We start from the raw sequence: 13,860 nt of genomic DNA on the forward strand, positions 1-13,860 counted from the left end.
CAAGACTAAGATATGAGTAAGTCTAAGAAAAGGGATGTTTTATACTAATGCTCTTTCCCGTTGTAACTTAAGAATGTAGCCTTACGTGGCATGCCTAGAAATATATGAACCAAGATCTATGCACAAATACTAAAAAGATACAATGGAGGGAAAAAAGGAACAAGCTGAAAATACTTTTCTAAAACTGTTCATTGTGGACCAGTCTGCAAAATCCGTTAGTATGGATTAGTATTTTCTTCAGCTGCAGTAAAGAACTTCATTTTTTTTGTAAAAATATGCTTACTGTCTTCATCTCTAATTTTGCTTTTGACTTCATGAGGGTTTTACAGTAAGAAATATTTAGCATAAGCAGAAAATGCATGTTATTCGTATTCACAGTATCCAAGGTTATGTTGTCTATTGGGATATAGTGGCAGCACTGACAGCCGGTTAAGAGATAATGTTCCTCTTCTATGAGAATTCCCATCATTTTGAAATTGCCTTTCATTCCATGAGAGAAACTGTCATTTCAAAACAGATTACAGAAAGAACTAATAATATTAAAGCATCTTAATTTAAGTGCAGCTCTTTTTATTAACCTCCATTCTGGCTTCAATGAGGCAGCTTGGGTTTTCAGAGAATGTGCTTCATAATTTAAGGGTTAATTAAAACTACTTTTTTCCATTTTAATCAGTTTCACAGCCTTGGGCTGTCATAGAGCTTGGTTCACAAATTGTTGGCTTCATGCATTTGCAGATAGAGGCTACTTTTAAAACTATTTAATTACTAGCATTATTTATCATCACTGTTTTAATTCCTGTTAAGAGAAGCAAGAATGCTTCTTTGTAAAACAACAAGGCAGAAAAGCACTGAAGCACGATCACTTCACTGACTTTTTCACTGCCTTGACCTTGCTGTCCAGATCTACTCTCCCAGCTTCCCTCCATGCAGATGATTACCAGGTAGCGTCCATCTAGTTAAACCCCCACAAAATTGCAAATACCAGTTTTTCAGTTCATAAGGTTGCCCCAACAGAGGGCTGTAACATAACATATTCCCCAAATGGCAGTGGGAATAAAAAATTATCTTCGGTCAAGCTGATTCCCTTACATTTTGCTGACTGCACCAACAGGCTGTACAATATACAAGCTTTAGTTCCAGCACGTAAATTAGAGCGTTTGATGTGGAAATATATGCACAAAACTAGGAAGCTACGAGGGAGGGAGAAAATGGCTCAGAGAAGAGCTCTGCCACACAGTTTTCATTCTTTTATGACCACTGTTTGCCTAGATGGGAATTCTGTCTGTTCTGCCATTAGTTTGAGTCTCATGTTCATGTTAGGTAATAAAACACTACAAAACAACCCTGCACTGCACTGGTCACACTCTGAGAACTGTACACCAACGCTTACTGCAGTCTGTCTTACAACCATTTTTGCAGGAGATGTTACTACACTGTGCAGTAACAGGCAATCTCTCAAGAACACAAAGAAAAGAACTATGACACCTAGACTTACTCTGGAAAGACTTTGAGAAAATAGATGGTTTCTCCAGTTTTGCTGTCTTCAGTTCCAGTCTCAAAATCCATAATATTCATTCAGACTCAGCTGTCTTTCTTCTTAGTGCCTTGGACTTCAGAAACATCTCACTTGGTCTTTAACACTAAGACCTTTAAGACTTTTTATCAACATCTAGATATTTATTTAGTGGACAACACTAATGATTCATGCTGGTTCAAGGCTTTGACCAGGTTTTCACTTTGATTTTGGGAATAGGTTTGCCCAAAACTGGCTCTCGTCTACAAGACAATCGAAAGGGAAATGAAGGAGAAATGGTAGCTTGAAGAAAAGAAGTCAGATGAAGGCTGCAAAGAAGAGATTATATGAATGGGAATGACTGCTTGGAACAATTACTGAGTTCAGTGAAGCATCACAAGGAGCCCATGTGTAGCAAAAGTGGGTTAGGAAGCTCCACCAAAAATTTGAACTTGCCACTGGCAGAGCCTGAAGAGCAGCCAATTTCATTCTCAGGTCCTTCTCTCCTGCTCCATCCTGCATTTCCAGTTCAATGTTTCCACCCTCAGGAAATGGGAACATTATGTGTCACTAATACTTCAGCAGAACAGAAATAGTCTTAAGAGGAAAAGGGAAGGCCAAGCAGGTTACGGTAGAAAGATATTTCAGGCTCATAGCATCTCTTTCTAACGTATGTTTGTATTATTTTTCGTGCCAGAGATGAAAGCAACAACACATAAATCTCAGAGTTCATCCTGCCTCCTCAGTGTCTCAAAGGCTTATTTATATTTCAGTGTGGATGCTGGGGCTCGCTGCTCTTGTTACATCCACGTCCAACCTCAAAACCAAAGGATTACATTTAAAATGGAGTGAGTACAATACACCACTTCCTTTCCCTGGATATCAACCAGTCTTGGTTGTAACAGAGCAGATCCAAGATACATTTTCTGTCAGGAAGGTAGTCCCTCCCCCAGTTGTTGGTGAGGCTATAATAATAGAAATGAAACGAGGGGGATGGGCATCTTTATTTAGACAACATCTGGCCTACAGTCCCCGGTCAACTGCAGGATTTTTGGCTGTATATTTCCTTAGGCTTGCCTAGTCATATTTTTAAATGTCATTAGCAATATGGCTTCCATGACTTTCTACAGTCTGTGTGAACCTTTGCTGGAAGAAACCACATCTTAATACTGAACCCAAATCCATCTGCTTTGGGCAATTTGAGCCAGCCCTTTGCCTAGGAACCTGCCAACAGTCTCCCAGGTAGTCTAGCTACTCCAGGGCAAACTCTTTTCACTCATCAGTAAGCTAGTTCTTTTTAATAGCATTTTAGAAATTCCCTATAGTCACCTAATCACTTCTGTTGTTCTTCACTGAGCTCCCAGTTCATCAGTGCTGTGGCAGAGAAGTTCACACAGTCAAACACAAATAGTCTGTGTGCATTTGCATTAGTGCCATAAAGTCAGGGACTGTCCAATTTCAACACCTCAGGTTCAGAGGCACAAAAGAAAAAAAGCAGAAAACACCAGGCTGATCTGCTATGATCTGGGTGGAGAAGGGGAAACTAAGTCTTTCTTAGAAAAAAAAATAATCTAAAAACTGATTTTAAAAGAACTTTCTGAGGGTTTAGGGTAAGTTCCCTCTTCCCACTCTGATTTCTGTACACACAATTCTTTACAACGCTATTAGACACAGTGGGCTGGTACAATCAGCCAAGAGAAGCAGGAAATGAACGACTATTCAACGAGCCTATTCTGATCCTTTCCATTAGGGCTGTAAGTGTTAATTTATCAGACAGAGTAAGACTTGTTTTAGCTCAATTCTTTTAAAGAATTGAACATTTTTATTTTTAATCTGTTTCCAAAGATGGATTTGTTTTCTTTATGCTCTGTCATCACACACACTCTTTTTGGGGTTCACATAATCAAAAGAATCTATTCGGGAGACAATTTTTTAAGCTATTCTTTTCAGGTAACAGGGATCTAGTCACTAATTTGATTTCACAGAATCATAGAATCATAGAATGTTTTGGGTTGGAGGGGACCTTAAAGATCATTTAGTTCTGATCCCCCTGCCATGGGCAGGGACACCTTCCACTACCCCAGGTTGTTCCAAGCACCATCCAGCCGGGCCTTGAACACTTCCAGGGAAGAGACATCCACTGCTTCTCTGGGCAACCTGTTCCAGTGCCTCACCACTCTCTCAGTAAAGAATTCCTTGCTCTAAACCACCCCTCCATCAGTTTAAAGTCTTTCCCAGATGTTTAATTGCTTACATGCCCTTGTCAAAAGTCCCTCTCCAGCTCTCTCGCATCCCCTTTAAGTACTGGAAGACCACAATAATGTCTCTCCAGAGTTTTCTCCACTCGGAACAATCCCAGCTCTCTCAGCCTGTCTTCATAGAAGAGGTGCTTCAGCCCTCTTTTCTGGCCCTCCCTTCATGGCCCTCCATCTTCTACCCGAAGACATCTTTAGTTCTTGCAAGAACCTGCAGCTCTCTGAGACCATCCAGAGCCACTTCTAAGTCAAGACTGGTAAAATTATCCATGAGAAACACACAGCTGTCAACACGATTCTTGCAGTCAGCTAAGAGGACTTCTGACTGAAACAAGGAGCACAAGTCATGCATCATTCCCATTACGTTATTTCACCAAATGTCTTTCTGGTGCTCAGCCTGGAGCCCCAAGCAAAAAGGTAGCTACAGTAAGGCTCAAAATGAAGACTAATTACTCTTCAGCATCTGACTCCACATACACGTCCCAGCAGAACAAGGCACGCGCAAACTAAGAAAATTCCCTCTGTCAAGCCTCAATCTATCTCCTGGATTTTAACAGACTGCTGATTTATACTTAAGTCATCAGGATTTGTTCTCACATCATGTGGTACTGCATCTTTATGTATTTCTAACATGCTTAGATACTGGAAGAGGAGAAGACCACTAAGATCCTCTCTGCACTAGCAGTGAAACAAACATTCTTCAACTACTCCATTCCTGATACTGTAGTGATGGCAGTGGTTACTGCTGCTATGGTAGCCCCTTTAGGGACAACACATGCACCGAACGGGATTAGCAAACTCACTGAAAAGTGAAAATGTCAGTACATAGTTGCATTCCCATTGCTGCTGGCACCAGCTGAAAGCCTACTGACATTAGGAAGGGAAGGGACCATCTGGGAGACAACTGCAGGCATGCATCCCAATCCAGCTGTGCTTCCAGCAGCTTCTTCCTGGCTCAAACCCAAGGAGGAGTAATTTAAAACATCTTCCTGGTGCAGAAAGCATTCCAGATTCTGCGTACTGGAATGAAATTGATCCTAGCTGTGAGTGAAACTTAACATTTGGAAATTCAAACAGTCTTATAAACAGTTCAGTATGAATTTCCAAATTGAATTTATTCAAAACCTGCCCAGAAATCTCTGTAATATTGTCTCTCTTGTGACATCCCACTCTCTTCTTAGAGAATAGTTAGGAAGATAAGAGAGTTCTGCCAAGGAACCATGCTTCCATTTGTAGACATCCTCAGGATCTGAGAGAACCTGTGGTAAGCCTGATGCTAAAGCCTTCCACACAGGCGTCTGTATCCTACACACTGCCTCTGAAGTGGTCAGCTGGGCCAAACAGATTCATATCATGTGAATGTTTTGCAGTAAGTGGGAGAGAGATCAGGTCATTTAGGGAGCTTTGAAAGCTTTACAGTAACTTGGAGAAACATCAGCATGCTAAAACAGAAATATCTTACAAAGAGTCAGTAGTTCTGAGTCTTTAGCTTCTAGGGTTTAATTACATGATTTAGACACACTGGATATTTTCCAGAGACATGGCATAGAGCAAAAAACTGCACTTGGAAACTTGCAGAATCAGCAGAGGAATCATTCACTTGGCAAGCTTAAGGAGACAGGGGGAAAAAAAAAAAGCCTGTCTGAAAATGAAGTCATGTATGTTTCAATGTGCAGGTCTGGGCTGGCGAGAATTTCCATCCTAAGGTGAATCAAGACCTTAAGGATTCAGCTTTCATATGTAAGACTATAGTTTTCAGGCTGGATAGGCTGTGTTCTTATAGTACCCAGAATCTTCTCTACTGCCAGGACAGCCCTTTTTTCCGCTCTTTGCCCATAGCTGTGGGCACACACGAGCATGCGCACACGTGCGTGCATATGGGAGTGGGGGTGTGCACGTGAAACGTTTGAACAAAAATCTTCTTGACAAGCAGGCCTGAGTAGCAGAATGCACAGGGGCCTCTGTTGGCATGGAAAATTGAAACCAGTGACTAGAAGATCTTTTGGCAGAAGTGATCTCAAGAACAACCTTCAAGTAGGACCTCTGTGACAGAAGCATCAGCTTTCTCCATGGCGACTTTTTAAGAGGCAAGACAGCACCTTCAGTATAAAATAATGTGCCAGGATCTCCAAAAAGTACACGTTTTAATTGCATTTTCTAAAACACAACATATACTAACAGTACACTTCCAATAATATTCTATTTCTGGTGGCAAAGGAGTATTTCTTCAAGCACAACACATGCCTCTGAGAAGGAAGTACTAGTGTAGTTCTTTGTTAAGTTTAAAACTCCTTGTATAAATCAAGTGAGAGAAGAGTGACAACATGAAATGGCTTTTTCTTACTCAGACTTGCTGCTCACATGTTTGACTGCTGTGGCTGACACAAGCAATTAAGGAGTTTTTATCCTTTTGGGGGTCTGTTTACACAGCACAGTTGGCAGCACTGGAGAAAGAGAGCTAGTATGCTGTTGTACAACATCTACAGAATTATTTACAAAATACACCTGTGTTACACTTGTGTACACCCCTGAAGCCCATGACACTTCATGGTTGCCAAAGAGAGCAAATATGGAGAGAAGAGTGATACCCAGCCCAAGACTTAACAGGTAGAAGCTAAAGTATAAGGTCGTAATGAGTTGGAAAACTGCTGAACGTGTGGAGTCAGTAGCTGGAAGAAGTACATTACCTGCACTTCTGCAAGATGATACAAAGCTTGCTAACAAAATCAAACTCAACAGCAAGATATAATAGTAATATAATATTAAATCAGGTTTAAGCAAAAAAACAACAACAAACAAGACTAAATAATGACAATATTATAGGGGCTCATCAGTTTCCCCCTAAACCCTTAATCTGCTTTTCACAGAAATAAGTCTTTGAGCTTTTTGAAAAAAATCATCATGTTTATGACCAAAACCAGCCAATCTGGAATATTCTTAATAAATACTTCTTCATGACAGCACCCTTTTTGGGAGATACTGCCCTCTTGTTTGGTGGCTAAATGACATTATAAAGCTCTAGCTTGACCATACACACCCATTTGTACTTCTTCCACCTTCTATTGTTTATGTGTGCAGTAAACATATGCAGTATGGCCACAGACATGAGAAATTAAAATATATTGTGCAACCTTATGTGTGCTCAAAAAGTACTCTGCACTAATCTGTAGGGACTTTAGGATAACCCTCTACAAAGAGACTGCTGATGGACAATGAAATACAAGGAAACTAAGGTTTTAGGGAGAGCAGATCTGGAGAGAGGAGCATTCCTGCACCAGAGGAAAAGCATGCATAAATCTTCTACAATTCAGGGAGGGAGAGTTGACCAAAAAAAACAACACTGTCTTAATTGGAAGCACACAAGATAAGGGGGAAAAAATATACTCATCTCTTATATGATCTTTTGCATATGGCACATGCAGTATCAGAGGGGAGAAGGGGAAGACATCTGCACCTGGGCACAAAGAGGGACGTACACAGCGAGTTTGTACAGGCATAAAGAAGACAACTCTCAATGGACTGAGCGATCAGCTCCCTTGTCAGATACATGTGCTGGTAGCCTGTGGGAGCATGCTGGAGAATAAGCAGCTGTCTCCTTGGAGCCACCAGCTGCCTTGCCCCAAAAAAAGATTTACACTGTGCCATTGGTCAGCCTCCAAGTAAAATACAGAAGGCGAAGACAGCAGCAGCCTTGGGCGAAAGAAAAGAGAAGAAACATCTCTTCCCCAACCCCCTCCAAAAAGTCTCCACAACCTAAGCTGTTCTTGCCACAGGTAACAGCTTGGAAGAGCTGAGAACCTCAGAACAATGCAAGAAAACATGCCTTTGTAGGGTTTCTGTGATGAAATTAGATACAATCCTACTTCATACAATCTCCAGTGCCCCAAAGTGATGGTATTTCCAAGTATCAAAACACATGGCCATGCAAACAATTCTGAGAAGCTCAATGCAAGTGCAAGAATGTCAAATAGAAGAGAACTCAGAAGACAAGAAAAAAATGTCTAGTGGCTAGAGGGACACACAAGTCAAGGAATTAAAAACTGCACATGCATAATTTGGCTAAGAGAACATACATGCAAAGGGCAGTAAAGGAAAGGATGCAATTATGTGCAGTTATCTGAAACTTGCCAATACATCAGCACAGCGAACTGAAGTAGTGCAAGGTGTTGAATTTAGGGAATGAACTTCTAGAGAAAAACAGTATTTTTTTTTCTGCAATGAGATGGGGTAGCATCAGAAGAGGATTATTAGATTGTGGATTATCTTTTCCTTTCCTTCTCCCAAAGGAACATCAGCATTGAAATTATTTCAAATCAGGAATGAAGAAATACCTAAAACCAGCCAATAAATCTTGTACCAATGGCTTAGGGCAGCTGGATCAGCTGTAACTAAACAAGAGGTGCATCCACATCCAGTTTCATGTTTCTGATTAGAACCCATAGAACAATGAAAAAGGAGGTCTCCTCCTCCATCCCAGATGAGGCTACAGATTTGTCCCTGTAACAGATGCATCTGGTGGCAGCTACTCTTCTTGACTTTGTTGTTTCCATTTGCCCTCTCACTCCTCTTCATCATGAATCTGCATGACATGGTATCACTGCTAGTGAAGGATGCCCCTCGGGAGATTTGCTTCCCCACCTTTACTCTCTGGTTTCTGGAACTTGTAGGAAAGGCAGGTGATACTCACTCTCCTCCCTGGCCAAATGAGTGTGGTAACAGCAAGAGAAACTTCAGAGTAAGTGAAATCATCTCAGTGGATCCCACAAAAGGCAAAATTAAAATTACCCATCACAAACAGCCCCTCCCACATTCACAGATTTATTTAGCTTGAGTAGTAGTAACTTGCATCATCTCCTTGAAAAATAGCCTAACATGGCTTTTCTCTGCCACAAGCACTCATACAGCCATCTGTCCCCCACAAGAGCGCTGAGCAACCCTACCCACAGACAAGGCCACACAGCCTCGCTTGTGTCGTTCCACGAGGATCGGGAACCGGCACCAGCATCCATCAAGCCCTACTTCAGAGACTTCAAAGGCAGCTTTTCCCTATGGCTCTTCAGGGGGCTAGAGAGACGGAAAACACCGCTCATGGGAGCAGACCAAACGCACCATGGCTGTGTGGAAGGACTCTGGGTGCGATGGTAACCTCCGTGAGCAAGAGGCCGTGACCCGACTGCCCACATCTGTCCTCCCCGCGCCCACAGCCGGCACCTGACAGCAGAGGCGCGCTCGGGGGAGGGTCCCGGTAACGCAGCCTTTGAACAGCACGCACCGGGAAAGGAGGGAAAAAACATGACCTGAGGAGTTTGAACCCCTTTCTAAGTAGTCCTCGTTTGTTCTGTGCCCCCTCCCCCGGATGGCAGAGACCGGCGGGTAACCCGCGACCACGTCCCGCTCGCTCCGAGCGCTCCGGCCGGACTCACAATGCCCGTCCTCGCCCGTCCGCTACGGTACCTTGTGCAGGACTCCAGCAACACCCCCTCCACTTCCCAGCATTACTCGAGCAGTGTTCGCAGGAGCCCTTCCCGCTAGAGCCGTGCCGCCCGGCCTCCCGGCATCAGAAAAGTTGGACAAAGACCATTTTCACGGCGCGAGTCGCACCATCCCGGCGGGCCAGCGCCAGCTCCCTCTCGCTCCGCGCCCAACGCCGCTTTGTCCCCCGGCCCCGGGCACAGCCTCTGGTCCTCGCTCGACGTCTTTCAACAAGTCGGATGCTTGTGAGCAGTCCCGATCCTTGCGCTCCCCTCCAGGCCCTTCACTGGGAATGTCCTCTCCCCGCCCAGGTTTCCCCTCCTGCAGGAGTCTCTCTTCCTCTCGCTTCCCAGAATCTGCCTTGTCCCTTTCTCCCGGCTCCTCTCTCTCTCTCGCTTTCTCTCCCCCCTTCCCTCCCTCCCTCCCTTCCTCGTCGTGCCCCTCCTCCATTCTCTCTCCGCCCCCCCGACCTGCTTTCCTTCGCAGAGGCCCAGCGACGGCAAATGGGGGTGGGGGCGCTGCGGGATCCCGCACTCCGAGGCGGCTGCAGCCACTCCTGTCACTTCCGCGGCCATCGCCATCCTCTGTGCCGCACGCCCCGCCGGCTCCCCCGGCCGCACGCAGCCTCCCCTCGGAGCCGCTCCGCTGGGCGGGTCGCTGGGCGGCACCGGCTTCCCTCCGCGATCCCAGCCTGTGCTGCCCGACCTCTCCCCCTTTCCCCCACCCAGCCTCTTCCAGAGAGGGATTTTCCAAGCGGGTCTTCCCTCACCGCCTGCTCTCTGGGGATCCCGAGCGTGGCCGCAGCTGTGCCTGCCCCAACCTCTGCCCAAGCTCCTGCCCCAGCCCCTCTGCCCCTGCCCCTCTGCCCTTGCCAGGTTCAGGTTAGGAGGGACAGTGTGGCTGTACAGGACTAATCCTTGGTCAGTCTCTCTTGATACTGTTGAAACCCAAATTACTGTGTGGCATCTCCTGTTGTTCTGCCGGACCCAGCCTCAAGTTAGTGCATCTGTGCTTGCTTGTACTCCACCTCCAAAGCTTCCTTTCTACTCAGCCCGGGTGAGTTGCCTCTGGAGTTGCAGTGTCCAGTTCTGGGCTCCTCCGTCCAAGAGAGAAATGGAGTTCCAGGAACGGGTCCAGTGGAGGGCTACAAAGATTATTAACAGACTGGAGCACCTTTCCTATGAGGAAAGGCTGAAGAAGTGGGGCCTGTTTAGCCTCTAGAAGAGATGTCTGAGGGGGGGACCTTAGCAGTGTCTGTAAGTATCTGCAAGGAGGGTGTCAAGGATAGAGCCAGGCTCTTTTTAATGGTGCCAAGCACTAGGACACAAGGCAATGAACAGAAACTGATGCACAGGAAGTTCCACCTGAACATGAGGAAGAATATCTTCACTGTGTGGGTGACCAAGCACTGGAACAGGTTGCCCAGAGAGGTTGTGGAGTCTTCCCCACTGGAGTTATTCCAGAACCATCTGAGTACAATCCTGTGCCATGTGCTCTGGGATGACCCTGCTTGAGCAGAGACGTTGGAGCAGAGGACCCCTCCTGTGATCCCTTCAGCCTGACCCATGCTGTGATTCTGTGAAATGTCACAGAAGCTAGCTAGGCACTTCTTCGATTCCAGGCACTGACAAACCTCAATTGTCTGGGTGAATCAAACAGGGTTCCTCAGTTCTTCCAAAGGAGAACCTCAGCTTCCAATGTGGAAACAAAGGACTTTGCATCTTTCTTGAATAACCTTTCTGGGTGTCTCCTGTTTATTGCTCGTGCAAGAACAAGAGTCTACCTACTCATTTTGCAAATGTCACTGGGCTGAAAACAGAGAAATGCTAGAGGATGAGACATACAGCATAACCCTCTGTTCATTCCTACCATTCAGTGAGTTACACAGCCAAGCAGCAGAAAATGAGGGAGGGTGCAGTGAGCTAAACACAGCATGCATTAGGACTGAAAGGAAAAGATATCAAAACTCGGTGCCTTACAATTCATAAATACTTCTGTGATAACACAGAGCAGAATTTTGGGCTTCTGTTGCCGAAGTAACTTCCTTTGAAGTATGAGCTTCACAATACGGACAATAGAAAGTGACTGTGATTCCCTTCCACGTAAGACACTGGTACACATACAGAAGAAAAAAGCACATTGAATAACGTTCTGCTTAAAAGAAGTACCACCAGCAGACAGTGACACATCTCAGTGTTCAGAAAGCTAGGGCTAGTTTCCACAGAACACAGCCTTTCCTAGCAGTTCTGTATATATGCAGAGTAACACAAATACCTACTTCTTCCCAGACAGCATAGTTTCTTTCTTAATCCTCTCTGTGGGGGTTTCTAGACACCAATTACAACAGACCTCTTTCCTTCCAACTTCCCTCCCTCTCTCTCTCCGCCCCCCCCCCCCCCCCCCCCCCCAATATGATTCTAAAATAAATTTACTTTAGGAGAAATTGCAGGTATTCCACTCCTCCTGGAATCTGGTCCTTATTCAGTTGGGTAGTAAATTTTTGCACATATGTTTTCCTTTCTTCCTCATTTTACTACTGTGAGGAGCATCTGGCCCCTAGAAAGGAGCAGTGGGACTGTACCATTGCACCGGGGTCGGGAAAGAGGTTAACTAGCTGCTTTGTTCAATAGCTGCAGAAACACTTCCTCCCCTTTATGGTAACGGAATATTCCCCCCAAAACCTCCTCCTCCTCCTTCTTGTGGAATGAAAGCCAAGCATGAGCGAACTGCTCTGAATGGGGAAGTCTGGGAAAAGTTCCTGTGCACGCGTGCACATGCAACATCCAAACCCTCTTTAAAACCTCACCTGGTGAAAGGCAAGCGGACAGTCAACCTTTTACGAGGGATTAATTTTTACGTCAGCGTTTAAATGTTCCTTCTCCAATGTTGCGGCATTTTGCAATGCTGCAGAATTTGTATCTTAAAAAAAAAAAAAAAATCCAGTTTCTGAAATCTCCCTCTGCTAGGCAAATTATCACACCCTACCAGAAAAACTCAGCCCTCTCAGTATATAAACAATCACAGCTGACGTGACAGAAACAGAGGAGAAAAAGCTCTCAATCCCAAACTACCACGGATTCTCAGGACAGTCTCTAAATGTGACAAAACCAGTGTATCTCATGCAACAATGTGGCTTCCACAATATAGAGCTGTGATCTCCAAAGTGGGGTGCATGCACCCCAAAGGGGTATGCAAGGCAGCCCATTGGGGGGCAGGAGGAAAATATTAGAACTTCAGTACTACATAATTTATAAATAAGTAAATATATGCATAACGGGGTGTATGCTAAAGCCTTTTACTAAGAGGGGTACGTGATCAAGAAAGTTTGGAGACACTGATAAAGACAATCATGTACTCCAAATTACACAGACAGACATTCATTTTATAGACACACAATTCCACACAATAGTGAGTTTCAAATGTCCAGACACACAAACAGATCTCATAATATTTAAAGTTGCAGTTATTAAAACAATGGTCAGAGCAGCAAAGCGTAATTCATTTCTCAAATACTCTCCTCACTGTGTGAAACATGTTAGGTCTTGAAGAGAAAAGAATTGGAATGTGCAGGGCAGACCACACAAACCAAAGTGAAGAAAACCACCCATGAGAGAATAGCTGAGGAGGATAAAAGGGAGGGGTGAGGCTAAGACAAGGGGAATAGAGTTTCAAAGAAAAAGGAGAGAAGAAGGAGGGTAAGAGTGAGAGAGGTGGGAGACAGAGGTAGAGAAAGCAAGATACACACAGAGCGACTATAAAAGACAGACAAGGAAAGAAAGGGATGTGAAGAAGAAAGGGAGGAGCTGGGAACAGCAAATAGAATAGCAGGCAGAGGAAAGAATAAGAAGGGTACTATTTATACATGAGAGGACATGTTTGACAAGCAGTTTTGAAGCAGAACTATTTAGTGGATAAAATCTTCAAGAAGATTTTTTTCAAGGGCAGATTTATCACTGCAACTGTCTGAAATAGCACATTTTCCTTCACAGATTTCTGAAAAATAATCATACAGAGCAGTAAACTAAAACCTTATAATATCCTTCTGGATACCCTATATCCAAAGCCTTGTTGTTTTGTTTGTTGCTGTTTGGTTAAGTACAAAGGTATTTTCTCCCTAAGAAAGCTTGGCATAGAAAGAGGAGAAGCTTACAGAAAATTCCTAAGAGATAACTGAAGATAATTTGGGGAAGCACAGAAGTGCAAAGGACTGACGGGCAGCTCAAAATGGAGTGTGAAAAACCAGACCGTGCACCTTTACAGTCTCCACACCGGCTCTTGGCAACATTAGTATACAGACATGCTTTTTAATTTTTTTCTTTTAATCTTTATCACAAATAATGAGATTTTCTAACAGCAAAAAGGCTTCTGGATCTCAGTTCTCCCTTGAAACAAGCAGTGTGCTTCTGCTTACAGACCAGACTTGTTCTCTTTGTTCCTTCTTTGCCATCCTGCACTTCTGCTTAGGGCTTTGCTTATGAGCTTTAATGGAAATAAATGCCAAGAGGAGAAAAACCTCAATCTACATTAGCTGACTATTCACCCACCTATATTTTTAATTATTGTTTTCATTAAGTATGTGTATCAGTTGTTGTGAAAATTATCTTCCTTGACTATTATATC

The 13,860-nt window shown here is 44.2% G+C and overlaps 1 protein-coding gene across 3 annotated transcripts in view; it reads right to left on the reverse strand.

The window, feature by feature from the left end:
* The window catches only part of LOC116439391 (ephrin type-B receptor 5), a 77,559-nt gene extending 67,761 nt beyond the window's left edge, over positions 1 to 9,798 (reverse strand). The window contains exon 1 of one of the 3 annotated variants that reach the window (XM_032098855.1): positions 9,711 to 9,798. The gene's annotated coding sequence lies outside the window, so the exon portion shown is untranslated. Of the gene's footprint in view, positions 1 to 9,222; positions 9,604 to 9,710 lie in introns of those variants that run through there. The other 2 variants (XM_032098854.1, XM_032098857.1) reach the window with 2 other exon arrangements.
* Positions 9,799 to 13,860: the final 4,062 nt, after the last annotated feature.

Source organism: Corvus moneduloides, chromosome 2 (assembly GCF_009650955.1).
Source record: "Corvus moneduloides isolate bCorMon1 chromosome 2, bCorMon1.pri, whole genome shotgun sequence".
In the NCBI taxonomy this organism is placed as follows: Eukaryota; Metazoa; Chordata; class Aves; order Passeriformes; family Corvidae; genus Corvus; species Corvus moneduloides.